General features: G+C 41.6%; 1 protein-coding gene across 4 annotated transcripts in view; it reads left to right on the top strand.

Moving 5' to 3' along the window:
• The first annotated feature begins 9,892 nt into the window (after window positions 1-9,892).
• Window positions 9,893-17,406, top strand: part of ADARB1 (adenosine deaminase RNA specific B1) — an 82,355-nt gene continuing 74,841 nt past the window's right edge. Inside the window, exon 1 of one of the 4 annotated variants that reach the window (XM_042471285.1) lies at window positions 9,893-9,962. The gene's annotated coding sequence lies outside the window, so the exon portion shown is untranslated. Of the gene's footprint in view, window positions 9,963-10,675; window positions 10,893-17,406 lie in introns of those variants that run through there. The other 3 variants (XM_042471317.1, XM_042471274.1, XM_042471308.1) reach the window with 3 other exon arrangements.

Below are 17,406 nucleotides of genomic sequence, written 5' to 3'. Positions count from 1 at the left end.
TAAAGGTACAGGATTTTGCTGTAACAGGGGAAACTTTAACAAGAGGGGGCTAATAGTCTAACCTCTTTTCTGTGGACTACCATTGGCACATAAATTGGACTACACAGCACATAAATGTTTTTCCAGATGTAACAGTACAGAAACTTGTTAAGAAATTATTAAATGTTCTCTGCCTAAGAAAGGGGCAGTTAATTTCTCACAGCACAGAGACAGCGTGGCTCTCAAAGGAAGTTACTTTTCTGGTGAAATGTAGTTGAACTTTTATTGTGTGTGTGTGTGTGTAAATGTGCCTTCAAATTGCCTGTTGACTTATGGTGACCCCATGAATTTCATAGGGTTTTCTTAGGCGATGAATACTCAGAGGTGGTTCCTTCCTCTAAAATATAGTTTACAACATGTGGTATTCATTGGTCCAAAATTTTATTAGCTGCATTTTATTGTCTTTGAACCCTAGTCCCCACATAGTCATGAAGAGAAGCGGCCTCTGCCTGCAAATCCATGCTATATTAACTAACTACAGAAGTAACATCTGAGCCTATGAACAACATTACCACTTTTCTTCTCATGTATGATTTTTAACATCTTTTCCTGATGAAGAGGCCAGGGAAGCTTCCAATGTTTGCATGATATACCGAATATACTCAACTATAAATCAACCTCAGGAAGACGGCAAGGGCAGGTTTGGGGGCTAAAATTATGGATTTTGATATGACCAGTGGATAAGTCAAGGATAAAACTTAGAAGTTTATCAGACAAGGGAAATTGGAAGTATAATCCAGTGGCAATCTGAACGCAATCATGGGGCTTCATGTTATTGCGTGATAGACTACCACACGCAATTTCAGGCAATGGCAAGCTATTTTCGGGCAATGGGAAGTCAGTTCGAATGCAATTCGAATTCACGTAAATTTGATGAACTAGCGAATTCACGTGAATGCGTTCTGGCCCCACTTTTCATTCAAAATTAAGAGAAATTTCTCACATGTGATAAACTCCTTTGAGTCATGAAACAAAGGGTGTAAAGAATATAACAAAGGACAATGATGCCAAAAAACAGAAAATTTCAGCCGCTATGACTGTGTTCACTCTAAAGGCTGGGTGGATTAGGAAGAAACTATGGCCACATAGCCCGAAACCCTCACAAAAAACTATGTAATCCATGGCTGTGCAATGTGTGGGGAAGGCAACCAGGCACAGGCAAGGCTAAGAAAACACACACAATCCAAAAAGGATGAAATGACAAATTAAAGAAAATGGTGACTTTGGGCATGAACAGACAGGCCAAAATAAAGCTTCTTCAGGTCGCTTTGGAGGTATGCCGTTTAAATGACATATGCATCTTAAGAGGCCAGAAGCTGCACCTTTAAGTATAATATGATAACTTGCTTGATTTTAATTGAGAAATTGAGGGTAAGCACCAAAAAGCTTCTGCTGCTGCCATTTTCCCACCCAGGCATTCAAAAAGGTCAGAAATGTTGCTGCTGAGGAGGGTAGAGTGCTTCTTATGGGTGCTCCTGGGATGGACTCCAGCTCTTGCCTTTTGCCACTCCACTAAGAGAAGGGGATGATTTCTTTAAAAAAGAGTTAAAGTACAATACTTACATTGACTGGTGGATAAGTCAACCCAGGTTTTTTGGGTCAACATTTTGAGTAAAATTTCTAGACTTGTTTATTGGACAAACAAAATGCACAAAATATGTATATGCTCATATACACACACACACATATACAGCATTTTGTTTGTCCAATAAAGTATTATTGTTTTGTGGATTCTTTGTTTTGTTGTATTTTGTTGCCTGGGAAGCACAACTACCCTTGAGTATGTTTACAAGACTGGATAGAACTGATTCCGTGAAAACCACCTTCTTTTACTTGTTGCAGGCAAAATATCCATAGTCCAGAAAATTGTCCAGAATACAAATTTTCCAGGGAGCGACACCCATACAATTCACCAATCACTCAACTAGATGTGATGATTTTAAAACTCTGTCAAGTTCATATAGGGAGATACAGCCTTTCAAATAGTCTGGACCTAAGTTGTATAGGGCTTTATAGGTCAAGACCAGCACTTTGAATTATGCCCAGAAATGAACCAGTAGCCAGTGAAGCTGTTTCAACAAGGGAGTTAGGTGCTTCCTATAACTAGCTCCGGTCAGCATTCTTGCTGCCATGTTTTGAACTTGCTGAAGTTTCTGAACTTTCATGTAAAGTTGGCATTATAGGCCATATTCTGTAATACAGATATTTTGTTCTGAATGAGTACTCAGAAGTGGTTTCTCTGAATCTTCTTCCAGCTTACTGCATCCTTTCCACCTGTTCTTCTGCACCTGATCAGTTTGGTGACTCCCTGAAAAGCTGGTGTTACTGGACATTTTCTGGAATACAGCAGGATACAAAACAGTAGTTTTTGTAGAATTTTTGTGGCTTGTAACATTTCTCCAACCTAGTCTTGTAGGGGTGGTGAATTTGGTGGCTACTTCCATGTCAGGCAGTAGGCCAAATTGGGCTAGTGCCATCAAGTAAAAGATAATGCCCAGTGAAACCTGTTAACCTTTAAGCTATCAAAAGCTTTTTTGTCATTTTTCCTGTAAAGCCTAACGTGCCTAATTCCCTGTATGGTTTTAAAGGTGTTCTTTTGTGTAAGAATATAAACATTATAAAATTTCAAAACAAGAAACAATCCAGTATGGCAGACCTCTGTTTTCCCCTTAATACTTCTTTTTTATTTCCACCTCTTAAAATAAACCCTTCCAGTCCTATTCACATTGCACTAGGGAATTATATTAGATCCTAATTAATACAAAATGTATAACTTGTATTTACTTTTGACTAAGGCTGCATTTGCACTGTAGAAATAATCCAGTTTGACACCACTTTAACTGCCATAGCTCAATGCTATGGAATTCTGGGAATCTGTTTGTCTGGGTTCTCTGTGCAGCAAAAAAACAAGGCTGTGGAGGATATCACATGACTGAAATTGAGAGTATAATCCAGTGTCATCCTGAACACGATCGTGTGTATTCACGTTATTGTGCGAAAGGTTACAACACGCAATTGCTGGCAATCTGAACGCACTCCGAACCACTCTGAACGCAATCACGCGTCAATCCACATTTAAGTAAATTCGGTGAACTAGCGAAGTCACAAACTCTATTCCTAGGCAACTTCGCACTCAGTGCACTATTGTTTGGTATGATGTGCATGTCTCCTTTGATCCTGGTTCAACCCCCCCAATCCGGAAGGGGGGTTTCCCAGTAAGCCATGCTGCAATTCCAATTTTGCTTCCGCTTGTCCTTCAGCATTGCTGAGGGGGGCTGCTGCCTGTTAATTAAGAGGCATGGACCGGGAGCTACTGGATAGCCATTATATTCACATTTTAACATGACAAGAGTGAATATATGCTCATTTTAACGTGAATAGAGCATGTTCTTTCAACCATTCCTCCCGCCCCTCCTTCAACCTCTTTTTTAAATTGTGGGGTTCCTTGGTTCCTCTCTCTCACTCGCCTAAATATGCTATGCTCCAGTCATCTGGAGTCTCACTGAGTATGTGCAAGGGTGCCAATCCGCAATTAAGAACCCACCGATGTGATGGCTTACTTTGCACAGAATATGGGTCGTGTTTGGGGAGGCCATTACAGCAAATTTAAGGTGTGATAAGTAATCACGTAATTGCGTGAATTTTTGAATTGACCTCGCTATCTTCTCTTTCAAAATTGAGAGCCTCCCTTCCTGTGTGAGAAACTCCATTGTGCATGTATATGTGGGTGTGTGAATGTCTGAAAGTTGGTGATACATTACAGGGATTCTCTTAGTGTGCGACTCACCCTAGTGCTCTACAATCAACCTTTCTTCTAAACGGATATTAAGAATAATAAATATATTAAGCAATAAGTATATTAAATCTATCTTATATAAATAATTAAATAAGTGTCAAATCAAACTTTCTATTAGGCTTTCTCTAAGAGCTAAGGCCATAATTTTACCCTCATAATGTGGGATTGCTTAGAGTCTAGTCAATCAAATAACTATGGATAAAATGGTGGTCAGACAAGCAGTCCATAAACTACAAAAGCCAGGACGTAAAGGACAACTTTCAAGGTATTTAAGGGCATAGCCTAGTGGAAGATTTTTTTTTCCTGATTGAACACCAGATTGCCATGCTGCTATCACAGTTGACTTTGCTGTGTTTCAAAATGGACTTGTCATCTAACCTGGAGTGCTGTTGTTTGAGAAATGTAAGCCAAGTGGCCTTGCGCCATATAACTAGTTGAGGAGTTCTTTGGATCCTGGCCACATGTGGAAGTAAGTCCAATTGATTTAATGTGTTTAGAATCAGAGAGCCTCCTGGGTGTATTTAAAAGTACAGTAAGTACGCATAGCAACTACACATTATTTATCAGCCAATAAATACACTGCCACTGACAAGGAGTTATTTATTTATCTGGAATCATATCACATAATAACTCTATGATAAGGACCAGTTACATAAACATTTACAATTCCATATTAAAAAGCAACATAGACAGCCAGAAAATGTTCCCATCATGATCACAATCCTAGGACATTACCACACAATCCCCATTCTCACCGCAGATTAGTTAAAGAAAACAGAAAGACACTGGTTTGGGAGCAGTCATTATCACACATCTCTGCAATAGTGCTACTGGGTCTTTTTCTCCTGTCGCTGGTCCCTTGTGCTTGCTTTGCACTCACCCTTAATTGTGCCCTATGCCCTGCCCAACATGCTTTTCATGATTTTTAAAACATTTGAACAGAATCCTGGAGTTATGCTAATACGATTTAAGTTAAAGCAGTAAAAGAAAAGAAATAGATATTTTTGGAAACGAAATCAGCCTGCTTGGGAATAGTGAGACAGAGAGGGGATGGAGAGAGGAGGAGATACTGACATCACTTGAATTGCAGTTTTGGAACGGCAGTGGCAGCAATGTTTTGCACCTGAAGACTAATGGGACTGCAGTGCAATTGGAAGCTTATTGACAAGTTTTACTTGGCAATGAAAAGGGACACTGAAACAGTGGAATAGCTTTATTTTTCTTTCAGATGATCAGATATGTTTCTAGCTAAGCAAGAATATGAATACATGCTCCCCTCCTACACAAGCTTTCTGCCAAAAGCAAGACATTTAATCTAAATATGTTTTTTAGCTTTGTTTCTGGACTGGCTCCTATGCTGTTAATAGCAACATGACACACAGATTAAAAGAAAAGGTTCACCTGTTTAATTTCTCTGCAGCAAACACTGTTTAAAAAGGACAAGCACACCTAGGAGCAAAGTGTGCAACTTCAGTCCTAACCTATTGTTTTATAAACTCAACTTTAGTTTCTGTTTTGTTTTCAATATCAAATGCAGATTAGTTTCATAAACATGAATTGTAAATGCTACCTTAATTTAAGGTAAAACTCTGGCAATAATTGCAAGTAGAGAGAGATTTTACGAACCGTAAACCATTGTTTAAAAGTTAAATCAAAAGCATGGAATCAGGTTCCTTAGGATTCTCTTGATAGAGGTCCAAAGCACACTGCAGAAATAATCCAGTTTGAGACTGCTTTAACTGCCCTGGCTCCATGCTAGGGATTCCTGGGAACTGTAGTTTATTGTGGCAGCAGAGCTCTGTGACGGAGAAGGCTAAATGTCTCACAAAACTATAGTCCCTAGAATTCCTTAGCATGGAACCAGGGCAGTGAATGCAGTTTCAAACTGGATTATTTCTGCAGTGTGTTTTGGACCACAATCTAGTCTGCAATAATAGTCCTGAAAACCAAAAAGCCTTTCCACACTAGTTTTGGATTGTGGCCTTCAGAGTTGGTAACAGTTCTGAGGATAAAACTAAACACTACAATGTATATTAAGCTCTGTCATTTGCATTTTTATTTATAACATCGCCTCTTCCTCCAAGGAAGCAAGCAGGAAAAAGTCCCCCTAACAGGATAAAAACAAAACAAAACTTGAAGGAAATAGCCAAAATTGTGAAAGAAAAGGAGATCCTTTCGTTCTATGACTCTTGCCCAAAAATAGAGAGCTATAATATATTGTTTTTGGAACACAAAACAATCTGGATAGCAATCTGCAACTGTCCAGCAATTTCAAGATTATTTTGAATCCCCAGAAACATTAGTATCTGGATGTGTGTGGAATCCTTATGTAACTCAGACCTTACCAAAAAATAACCCCAACAGTCATAATTTAGTAGCTATCATAATTGATCTGGCACCCTGTTTAAAAACACATTTCACTGGCAATAAGTCTCACTGCTTGCCAAGCAGAAAGAAAAATAAATCAAAATTGTGAGTTGTTTGATTTAGGTCAAAACAAAGCTATTGCAAATGTTGACTGCTTAGGGGTGATGACATTTCCAAGCATCAGTAGAAATTACTTTAGCAGCAGTAGCAAAACACTTAGGAAAATGAAGTATTATCAAAATAAAAAGGTACGCACAAAGACTAACCATGGAAGAGACCATATCAGTTTGCCCAAAATACTGAGACAATAAAACGTGACTTATAGGCATAATCCATCCAAATTAAGTACTTTTCTCTTGTTGACTTCAACAGGAGACATCCAAGCCTGTTTTTAAACTAAAGTGGTCAGCTTTGATTGAGGCGTATCCTACGGTTTCTTACCCAGCAGATTTGTCGTTGACCCAAGCATGAATATAAAGTGGAAATATAAATAGGAAAAAGTGTCTACTTATGTACACACATGATTACAATCTGCACTATTAATTATCCCATGAACTAAAGGGATTAGGCCAGGGGTAGGCAACCTGCGGCCCGCGGGCCAGATGCAGCCCGGCGAGGCCTTGGGACCGGCCCCAGCCCTGTCCTGCCGCCAATTGCCACCGGGGCCTTTGGCCCCTCATGCGCAGGGGCAAGGGGGGCAATTGTCTATAGAAACCTCAGAAACATGCATTTATATTAACATTTTTTAAAAAATCAGCGAATTTTTTTGCGTGTCCTCCACTTTTTAAAAAAAACTATCCACCATTTGAAAATGTTGTCCTACATTTGTCCTGGTTTATTTATTTATTTAAATTTTAAAAAAATTATTTAATTATTTATTTTTTGGCTTCGGCCCCCCAGTTGTCTGAGGGACAGCAACCTGGCCCCTGGCTCAAAAAGGCTGCCTACCCCTGGATTAGGCATATGAAGCAAAAAGGTGTTAGAATTTTGTAGTTCAGTTAATTTTTTTTACATTTACGTCCTGCTTTTCTTTCATTATAGATATCAATGTAGCATGCATGCCACGTCAGCCAATTTCAGCATCAAGCAAGATGGCTGTGTATCATGTACCTTAATCACTACTTGATGGAATAATCAAATGCCACAGTGCAGGCGCCAGAAGCTCTCACGTTCAGAGAGATGGATTAGGAAAGTGCTAATTGTAAAAAAACAATTAGCACTTTCTTGACAACAGTCAAGATTGCACTCTTATATCAATCTTAGTGCAGCCACAACATTGTGAGTTCAGTCCTGCAGGGCCCCAGGTTAACTCAGCCTTCCATCTTTGTAGGTCAGTAAAATGGGGGCAATTGGCTAACACATTGTAAACCGCTTAGAGTATACTTAGCACTATAAAGCGGTATAGAAATATAAGTGCTATTGCTATATATATTTAATATAAAGTAAGTAACTCTGCAATCATTTATTTTCTTAAATGTTACATTTTATTGCTGTTATAAAAAACTAAAGTACAGTGGTACCCCGGGATACGAAATCACCGCGTTACGAAATTTCCGGGATACGAAAAAATTAAATAGGAAAAAACTGTTCCGGGTTACGTTTTTTTTTTCGGCTTACGAAAAAATTTTTGGTGCTTTTCGGCGCTTTTCGCACGAAATCGCGGCTTTCAGCGCTAGCGGCTATGGCTTTTTCGGCTAGCGAAATCTTTCGGGTTACGAACGGCGCCGCGGAACGAATTACATTCGTAACCCGGGGTACCACTGTACAAGTTATTGAGCCTGATGGTAATTATGGTGATTTATTGTCTTGAGTATTCCTGTTTAGGACAGGAGCCAAAGAGGGGAGGGAAGCCCCCCCCGACAAAGGAGAGAGGCCTACACAGGCCTCTCTCTTTCCCCTGCCACCGCTGTTGCAGACTTTGCAACAAAGCCCGGGGGCGGGGGAAATCCCAGGACAAAGGGTAAACCGGGGCGGGACCGTGTGGACCCGCCCAAAACTGGGAAAGTCCCGCCCCCAGGTGGGATATGGCAACCCTACTCCTGGACATAAATGTAGGATGTGTCCTGGCAAAGGATGACCTCTGGTCTCCTTGAACTCAATGAGCTTCTTAGGGATGCTCAACATGGCAGACATTTGGGGATTCCTCCTGGACATAAATAGAGGATAGGCCCTGGAAAAGGAGGACGTCTCTCAATGGTCTCCTCAGTGATTATCATAATGGAGAACATTTTGGAATTCCTCCTGAACAGAAATGGAAAACTGGTTCTGGAAAAGGAGGATGTGTCTGGTCACCCTGTACTCAATAGTCCCTTCAGTAATCCTCAAAATGAAGGACATTTTGGGATTCCTCCTGGACACAAATGGAGGACAGCCCCACTGTCAGTCCTGTACTCAATGGTCTCCTCAGAGATACTCAAAACGGAGGACATTCACTGCCAGTAGTACCAGAATTATTCTTGTTAAATATAACAGAGGCAGTTAATGATTATCTAAACCAGGAAGATAAAAGCATACTATTATATATGATAACAGCTGTACACATGGTATATGTGAGGTATTGGAGAACTAGAATAGTGCCCACGATTGATGAATGGAAAGCAAAACTTCATGAATTAGCTGTAATGGGTAATCTTTCTATGTTCGCTAGTGGGAAAACAACACAACAATACACAAAGAAATGGGGAAAAATAACAAAATTATGGACCAAAGAATCAAAGATTGAGTGTTTTTTTTTAGAGTAAAGGGTTTAATGTAGTATCTGTATAAGAAATAGGTTTAGATCTCAGATAAATTAGTTATGAAAAATGGATATTTATGAAAAAATCAAGCAAATATAACAACTGAGTTAAATTTAGAAAAAATATGTATGGGAAACTGTTGAAGAAGAGATAACCTTAAAGGAATTGGAAGATGTAAGGTCAACTCAACTGTTATTTGTTGATGTAAATATTTTATATATACGTATGAGTATGTGTGTGTGTGTGTGTGTGTGTATATATATATATATATATATATGTAGGTATAGTTATATCAATTCATATATTTGTGGGTTTTTTTATTTAAATTGCTGGAAAATAATAAAAATTAAAATGAAAAAAATGGAGGACATTTTTGGGATTCCTCCTGGCTGTAAATGGAGGACAGGCCCTCTGTTATGCCTGTACTGAATGGTCTCCTCAATGATTATCACAATGGGGGACATTTGGGGAATCCTCCTGGAGAGAAGGTCCAAATGAGGACCTGTGTGGTCATCTTGAGGGGGAGGGTTATGGCTAGGGATGCCATATCCTGGTGGCCGCTGGGAAAATCCCGCTTTTGGGGGCCCCTCCCGGTCCCGATCTGGTTTGGCCCCCAACCATGCATTTGTCCTGGTCTGGGGCCCGCTTCAGTGGCCATTGCTGCTGCGGCTAATGCGGCTGGCCGCGGCGCCAACCCACCTCCTCCTTCCCTTCCTTGACTGATGGGCAGTGCCAACCCACCTCCTCCAACGGCTCCGCCTTCCTCCTCCTTCTCGGCGGCAGCAGCGCCGCCACCACCGCCGCCGCACCTCCTGCGCCAGGGCTTTCCCGCCTGCGTGTGCAGGGGGCTCTGAAGCAGGAGCTCGTCCCCTGCATTGGCCAGCCAGCCATTGGCCAGCTGGCCAAAGGGGACGGGCTCCTCAGCATGTGCCGCCCAGGCCTCAGCAGGGGCCAGCAGCAGTGCATGCTCCTGCCCCACTTCCCTGCATGCGGGTGCCTAAAGAGGAGGAGGAGGAGGAAAGGTGAGTCAGTGGCCATTAGGTCTGCCTTGGGTTTTTTAAATTAATTTTTAAAAATATAAGATACTGATTTTGTTTTATTAATTTTATTATTGCTTGTTTTATATTTTATATCATTAATTTTAATTATTTCTTGCTTTTATTTTATTAATTTTTATTATTGCTTTTTTCATTATTTTTATTATTATTATATATATAAATATGGCCAGAAAGGGAAGCCCATTTCTGCCATCTGTCTAGGAATAATGCCCAAATGTCCTCCATTTTGGTCATGCCTAAGAAACAGGCATTTAGATTAACATTTTTTAAAAAGCATCAAATTTTTTCGCGTGTCCTCTATTTTTATAAAAACGTGTCCTCCATTTGAAAATGCTGTCCTACATTTGTCCTCCTGCTTTGGAGGCCCTGGCTTATGGCCACCCTAGTTATGGCAGTGCTTTAGTGAAACCATGAATCCATCCTCCCTATATGGGTGCTCTCTTCCTGCCCATACACACACTGAGAGAGAGCAGGTATAGAGGGAGGGAGGGAGGGAGGAGGAAGCAGCGTCCCTCTCCTGAGGGCTCTGAGGGGAAGCGCGGAGAGAAAGAGGAGAAGGCCTCAGCCGCCTCCCTCCTCGCGCACGGAGACTGTCTGAGTGAGAGAGCCCTCCCGCGCATGCGCAACGCGGCCTCCTCCTCCTCCTCCTCTCATTGCTGCTGCTGGTGCCGCTGTGCGCGAGCCTTCCTCCTTTCTGTCGGCGGCTCCTCCTCTTCCCTCAGTCGCCTCCGTCCGTCCCTCCTCCGCGCCTCTGCTGCCAAAGCGGTCCCTCGGAGTCCGCCCGGGAGACGCCGCCGCCGCTGCCGCCGCTCTTGGCCAGAGGATCCCAGGGAGAGGGAGGAGGAGGAGGAGGAGGAGGGCCAGCGGCGTTGGTGGAGACTGGAGCCCTGAGAGGTAGGAGAGAGAGAGAGAGAGGCCCCTTCCCTCCCCTGCGTCTCCTGTCTCCTTCCTCCGCAGCCCCGGGAACAGGAGGAGGGAGGGAGGGAGGGGGTCCCTACAGGCGACAGGTGCAAGGGGAGGAGAGAGGAGCCACAGCCGCCCCTCCGTTGCTCCTGCTGCTCCTGCTGCTGTCCAAGGTCTGCTCTTCTGCTTCCCTGCAGCCCCCCCCCCATCGCCGCCCTCTCCTCCTGCTTCAATGAGGGGCCAGGAGGGAGAAAGGCCGCCTCAGGGCTCCCCGGAGTCCCCTGGCAACGCTTCTCCGCTTCCCCCTCCTCTGCTTCCTCCTTTGCTTCCTCCTCCTCCTCCTCCTCTTTTCCTCCTCCTCTGCTTCCTCTTCTTCTTCCTTCTCATTCTCCTCCTCTGCATCTTCCTTGTTCTCTTCCTCCTCCTCCTCTTCTTCTTCCTGTGCTTCCCCCTTTTCCTCCTCTTCCTCCTCTTCATCTTCTTTCTTTTCTCCCTTCGCTTCTTCCTCTTCCTCTTTCCTCTGTTTCCTCTTTCTCCCCATCTTCCCCCTCTTCTTCCTTCTATTCCTCCTCCTCTTCCTCTTCCTTCTCCTTACCTTCCTTTTGCCCCTCTTTCTCCTTTTGTCTTCTTTCTCTGCTTCCTCCTCATCTTCCTCCTTCTCCTCTTCCTCTTTTTCCTCTTCCTCCCCATCCTTGTCCCTTTCACTTCCTTTGCCCAGCTTGGCAGTCCTCCTGCCTCCCTTTTTCTCTTCCTTCTATAGTGACCAAGTGTCCTCACCACAAAGGAGGACAAGGCACTGAAAAAATGTAGGACATTCAAGAAAATGAAGGAGATGACCAAATCAAAGCAAACACACACACACATACAGAATTAATATTAAATTCATGCTGCTTGGTCATGCTCCGGATGGAGGGCATTTTGGAATCCCTCCTGGACAGAAGGTTGAAATGTAGGGCATGTCCTGGAAAAGGAGGACAGCTGGTCACTTTGCTCCTTCCATCCCTACCTGACAGCCCCAGTAGAGGCGGTGCTTTCTGGACGCTGGGGTGCATTGGGGGTGAATTGTCCTGCTTTCACACTGCTATTTTTAATGCTTCCCAAAGTAAACACAAACCTTTTACAAGTAGAATAGGATCATCACACACCCAAATATATAGGGTCTGGGGGGCTGCTTGGGTTGAATAAAAAGAGAGAGAGAATGAGGCTTGGCTGTAATATCCCCCTCCTCTCTGCAGCACCTGGTATACTCGACTCTGGCTGGATCCACACTGCAGAAATAATCCAGTTTGACACCACTTTAACTGCCATGGTGCACTGCTGTGGAATCCTGTAATTTGTAGTTTGTACAGCATCAGAGTTCTCTGACAGAGAAGGCTAAATGTCTCGCAGAATTACAATTCCCAGAATCCCACAGCATGAAGACATGGCAGTTATAGTGCCAAACTAGATTGTTTCTGCAGTCTCCATCCTTTTAAGATTCTGCCTGTGTGAAGGAGGCCTCTCTTGTCGGATGTTTCCCTGGAACAGGGGGGGAGCCATTCTCCTTGCCTCTGAGGGGTGAGAAAGGCCATCCTTGGCAGTAGACAATGTCTTTACAAGGTGACAGTTTTCACGCTGTCTGCTTTGAAATTATTTTACACAGTTTTGCAGTTCCGTCCTATAGAGAGGCACATCCCAGTGAGTTCTTTGAGGCTTCCTCCCAGTAACTGCACTGCAGCCGCACTGCAGAAATATTCTGGTTTGACACCACTTTAACAGCCATAGCTCAACACTATGGAATCCTGGGAATTGCAGTTTATGAGACATTTAGACTTCTCTGTCAGAGAGCTCTGGTGCCACATTAAACTACAATTCCCAGGATTCCCTAACACTGAGCCTGGGCAGTTAAAGTGGTGTCAAACCAGATTTTTTCTGCAGTGCAGATGCCTGATGCATGTGTAGCATTGCAGCCTGAAGCAGTCAGCCTGGTCTGTATTTCTTGCATTCCATTTTCCTCACTGCTGCCCAGTTTTCCCCTGGAGCTGCCAACTGAGAATGACGCCTCATATATTTGGTGGAGTTCACAAAAGCTTGCACCATAGTCATTAAGATGCCAGAAGGCTCTGCTTCAAACTGAGTGTGATATAGTGACTTGATTGTTGGACTACAACTCTAGAGACCAGGGTTCGATTCCTAACTTGGTCCTGAAACCCACTGGGTGACCTTGGCAAGTCACAGTCTCTCAGTCTCAAGGGAGGGCAATAACAAACTACCTCTGAACAAATCTTGCCAAGAAAACTCTGGCCTTAGGGTCGCCATAAGTCGGCAACAACTTGAAGGCACACAACAACAACAAACTAAAACCACTCTGGAAAGTGTTTTGTTCTTAAAGTCCATTGTAGGCTGAAAAGGTATGAATCATATCCTTAGGGATTTAATGGGCAGACCATGCAGTTTAGGGCAGACAGTTGACTGTTTACTTCTGTCCTTTACATATATTCTTCCAGTCACAGACCAGAAATCTTTGTTTTTACATATGCAGGTTCACTTCCCCAATTTGAAGCTGGTTTTAGCATTTAACCTTGATAGATACCGTATATACTCGACTATAAATCAACCTCATGTATAAGTCGAGGGCAAGATTTAGGGCCAAAATTATGGATTTTACTATGACCTGTGGATAAGTCAAGAGTAAAACCTAGGGATATATAGCAAAGGATCTAAAAGCAAAGCAAAACAATGTCAAAAACTTACAAAATTCCATCAGATATAACACTTTGTGCTTACTCTTAAGGCTGGATGAATGAGAGACTAGAGGGGCCAGTGCTTCCAAGTCAGATCATACTCTTGCTTTTCATCAGGGGATGGTTCCTTCTTTTAAATATGAGTTAAGATACAGAACTTACATTGACCCATGGATATGTCGACCCGGGTTTTTTGGGTCAATTTTTTGCCCAAAATTTCTAGACTTATACATGAGTATATACAGTATATCAGAGAACTAATGACTTTTTATTTACTTACCAAACAACAGCATGTTTGCAATGTGGATTATAAAAGAGTAACAGTTGGTCAGATTAAACCTCAGACGCAAAAAAGATCAAAAAAGCTTAAAATTACTTATACTTTGTTTAGAATAGGATTAAAAATGAAACATGGGTTTAGTTGACTTCCATGGTGATAAGTTCAAACATAAACTCTTTGGTTACTTACTGAAGTGTCAGCTTCCAGTGAATGGAAGCTGATAATCATTTGCTTTGAGGCAAAGAGAGTTACATACACAATTTGCTGCCTTTAGTTTCTAAAAACTTTTGTTGGACACCTGCAGAAATTTCCATGGTTGATAGGCTGTTTGGCAGAGAGAGCTCATTCACAACAGATTACAGAATTGTTAGAGAGGGTCCTGAAGTATAAGTAAGGCTCTTTCAGTAGTTAATTAGGAAATTAATTAACAGGACTCTATTTTGTGGAGATTCTCAAACTAGCTGGTCAGAGCATTAAAGGTTTCAGGTTAATTGGTGACTGATGGAGTCTTCATGGAATTACAGAGAATTTCTTTCCTTTTTTTCGCCCTCGAAGAATGGTAGGGCAACAGCGATATAAAATAGGAATACTTAAATAGATATTTTTTCTAGAGAAATTGTGGGATCACACTGTTGACTGTAGTTTAGAGACCATATGTTACTGGTGTAGAACCAAGTTGCTTACACTTTGTTCCAAACATCAATTCAGCATGCTGGCTTGGATTTACAGACCCCTTAAAAGCCATGGGTTAGATTATCGGGGGGGGGGGGGGGGGGTCCTGCCACCTTCCATAAGCTTCCCTAGAATATGAGATTCTGGAAAAAGGCCCTGCTCCATGTTGATACATGATTTCTATAGAAGGCACACTCTTAAACATGGCATTGTGAACAGAGGCTATATGACTTATCCCCCTGCTGACATAGGTCCAAAACACACTGCAGAAATAATCCAGTTTGAAACCGCTTTAACTGCCTTGGTTCTGTACTAGGGAAGCCTATTGCGACACCAGGGCTCTCTGGCAGAGAAGGCGAAATGTCTTCCAAACTAGTTCCCAGAATTCCCTAGCACTGAGCCAGGACAGTTAAAGCTGTCTCAAATTGGATTATTTCTGCAGTGTGTTTCTGTGAATTTGAAGTTTTAAAGTTGAAGATAACCAATACCTTCCTTATAGCCCAGAATGGCACAGTATCAGGATATGCCGAGTGACAGGAATTACATTTGGATATGAAAATCTGTATTTTTGGAACCTCAGCAAGGGAAAAATTTAAATGAGAATGTGAGATTGAAAACATTATTCTGGCAATCTGTTTAAACAGGATCCCTTTTTTCCAGTAATCTTCTTGCTTTTAGTCTAGATGCAAGTGAAAATCCTTCACACTCTTAATTTTAGTGGATCAAATGATCTAGATCTCACAGTACTTCTCTGTATTACTGTATTACTTTATTACTGTATTAATTTAATTTCCATTGTGATTATGATGAGCCATGCCTGAGAGGAAATTACTTGTCTAAAGATCTTTTTTTACATTTCCTTAATCCTTGTTTTACATTGTTTTTAATTACCTAACACTTAATATTATGGGATGGATCCAGACTTAGTTGTAAGAAGATTGGTTTCAGTGTCTGTCCTGATCGTCAAGTCTGGATCGGGACTCATGGTTTACTACTTAACTGCAGCATTTAGTACATTTACCAAATATTGTAAGTGCTCTCCCATTTGGGAGAAAAAGAGGGATAAAAATCAAAGAAATCAATAACCCTGGCACAGATTTATTAGGAATAAATACTGTGGCCTGTTCAAGGAAAAGATATACAGTGAATAGTCTGCATTAAATAGTCTGAACCAGCTGGCCTTGTTGTAGATGCCCTGGTTATGCTCACAATCATTGTTTACATAGGTTGCAGTGTATTCTGCTTATTGCTAAGTGTATAGTCCCGTGCCTGTTTTGCTTTTAGAGACAAGCCCCATTGTATTTAGTAGGCCATATTTATCAGTTACAATTCTATCTGGCCTTTCTTCTAGTAAGCTCAAGGCAGCATGCATGATTTTGCTCTTTCCCACTTTATTCTTGCTCTTTGAGGTAGATCCAGCTGTGAAAAGTAACTGGCCCAAGGTCACCCAGGGAGTTTTATAGCTCAGTGAGAACTAAAACCCAGATCTTCCAAATTCCTGTCCCTCACTCTAGCTACCTCATCTCATTGGTTTTATAAGAAAGTGAGCATAGGATGATAGCCTAATTTTCTCAAGTGTTTTTCTCCCTAAGACATCAGGGGCCCTTCTGTTGTACTATGTGAACATCTAAGCTATCTTGGTATATAGTGTCTACTTGCTCCAACTGGGTTTTGAAGCCAAAGTATATTTTTGAAAGGGTGGGGGAATGCGTACATTTGTTATTTGTGTGTGTTTATAAAGGCACAATAGTGTCCTTATTAGAAATTGATTTGTCCAGAGTTATTACTTGACACGGAATATAGAGGATCTTGAATTCCCATTTATTAGATCGTAGAGAAAAGCAAGACTGAAAAGCAATGACTGTACAGTATATAGACAACCAAACAAAAGGTATTGTGAAGCTTTCATTTAAAGGCTTCTGAAACATCAACAGTAAATAAACCTCTAAAATGGATGGTTTGATAGTTATTGCTACCTTATTGCCAGCCTCGTCTGTTTCTAGGACCTATCACAAATCCTGATTATTGGAACTTCCAAACTTCTGGGATGGATTCTTGCTATCTTTAGGGAACAGGCTAGCAGTTGATGATGAGACACACAGTTAGAACAAAATTTTCTTAGTGCTCCTTCATTTAAGCTTATGACGTTCTAATGAAACTTTCTATCAAGCAGAATAGGAGATTTTCATAATTCATCTGTGTGGGAAGAATGCTTATCCTGCATTGTAAACAGCACTGTTGTGTTGCCCCTGCTGTTAGCTACTTACATGGAGGCTTTGCTGACAAAATGTGCAAAAGTACCAGTAACAGTTATATCAAGCATCTTTAATAATAGTAGAAACAGCAAATGTGCTTACAAAGTCAAAGTAATTTAATGAAATCTTGGAGCAAGTTTAGTAGGAAGAAAGTTTCATTCAGTGGGTTTTAGTTAATTCTAATAAAGAAACAAATGGAATTTCAGGTAAAACACCAGTCATGTTCACTTTGGGAGTTTGGGAGTCAGCCCCATTGAACACATTGGGATTTAATTTGTTATAAGTATTGGATTTAGCTGCATGAGTTTTTGAGATTAATAGCATGTTAAGTTTTGTTTGCTGTTAATATGTTATATTGGTGACCCTAAGTCTTTGAAACGAAAAATCTGAAATTAGGGTTCAGTGATAGTTGTTAGTACATGGACATGGATGACCTAGGCTGCATCTGCACTGCAGAAATAATGCAGTTTAACACTGCTTTAATTGCCATGGTTTAATGCTACATAATGCTGTGAAATGTAGTTTGGTGAGATAGTTTGCCTTCCCCGTCAGAGAGCTTTGGTGCCACAGCATAC

The sequence above is a fragment of the Sceloporus undulatus genome, chromosome 1 (assembly GCF_019175285.1).
Source record: "Sceloporus undulatus isolate JIND9_A2432 ecotype Alabama chromosome 1, SceUnd_v1.1, whole genome shotgun sequence".
Taxonomy (NCBI): Eukaryota; Metazoa; Chordata; class Lepidosauria; order Squamata; family Phrynosomatidae; genus Sceloporus; species Sceloporus undulatus.
Note: the sequence above shows the minus strand (reverse complement) of the source record. Positions and strands in the feature narration are given on the sequence as shown.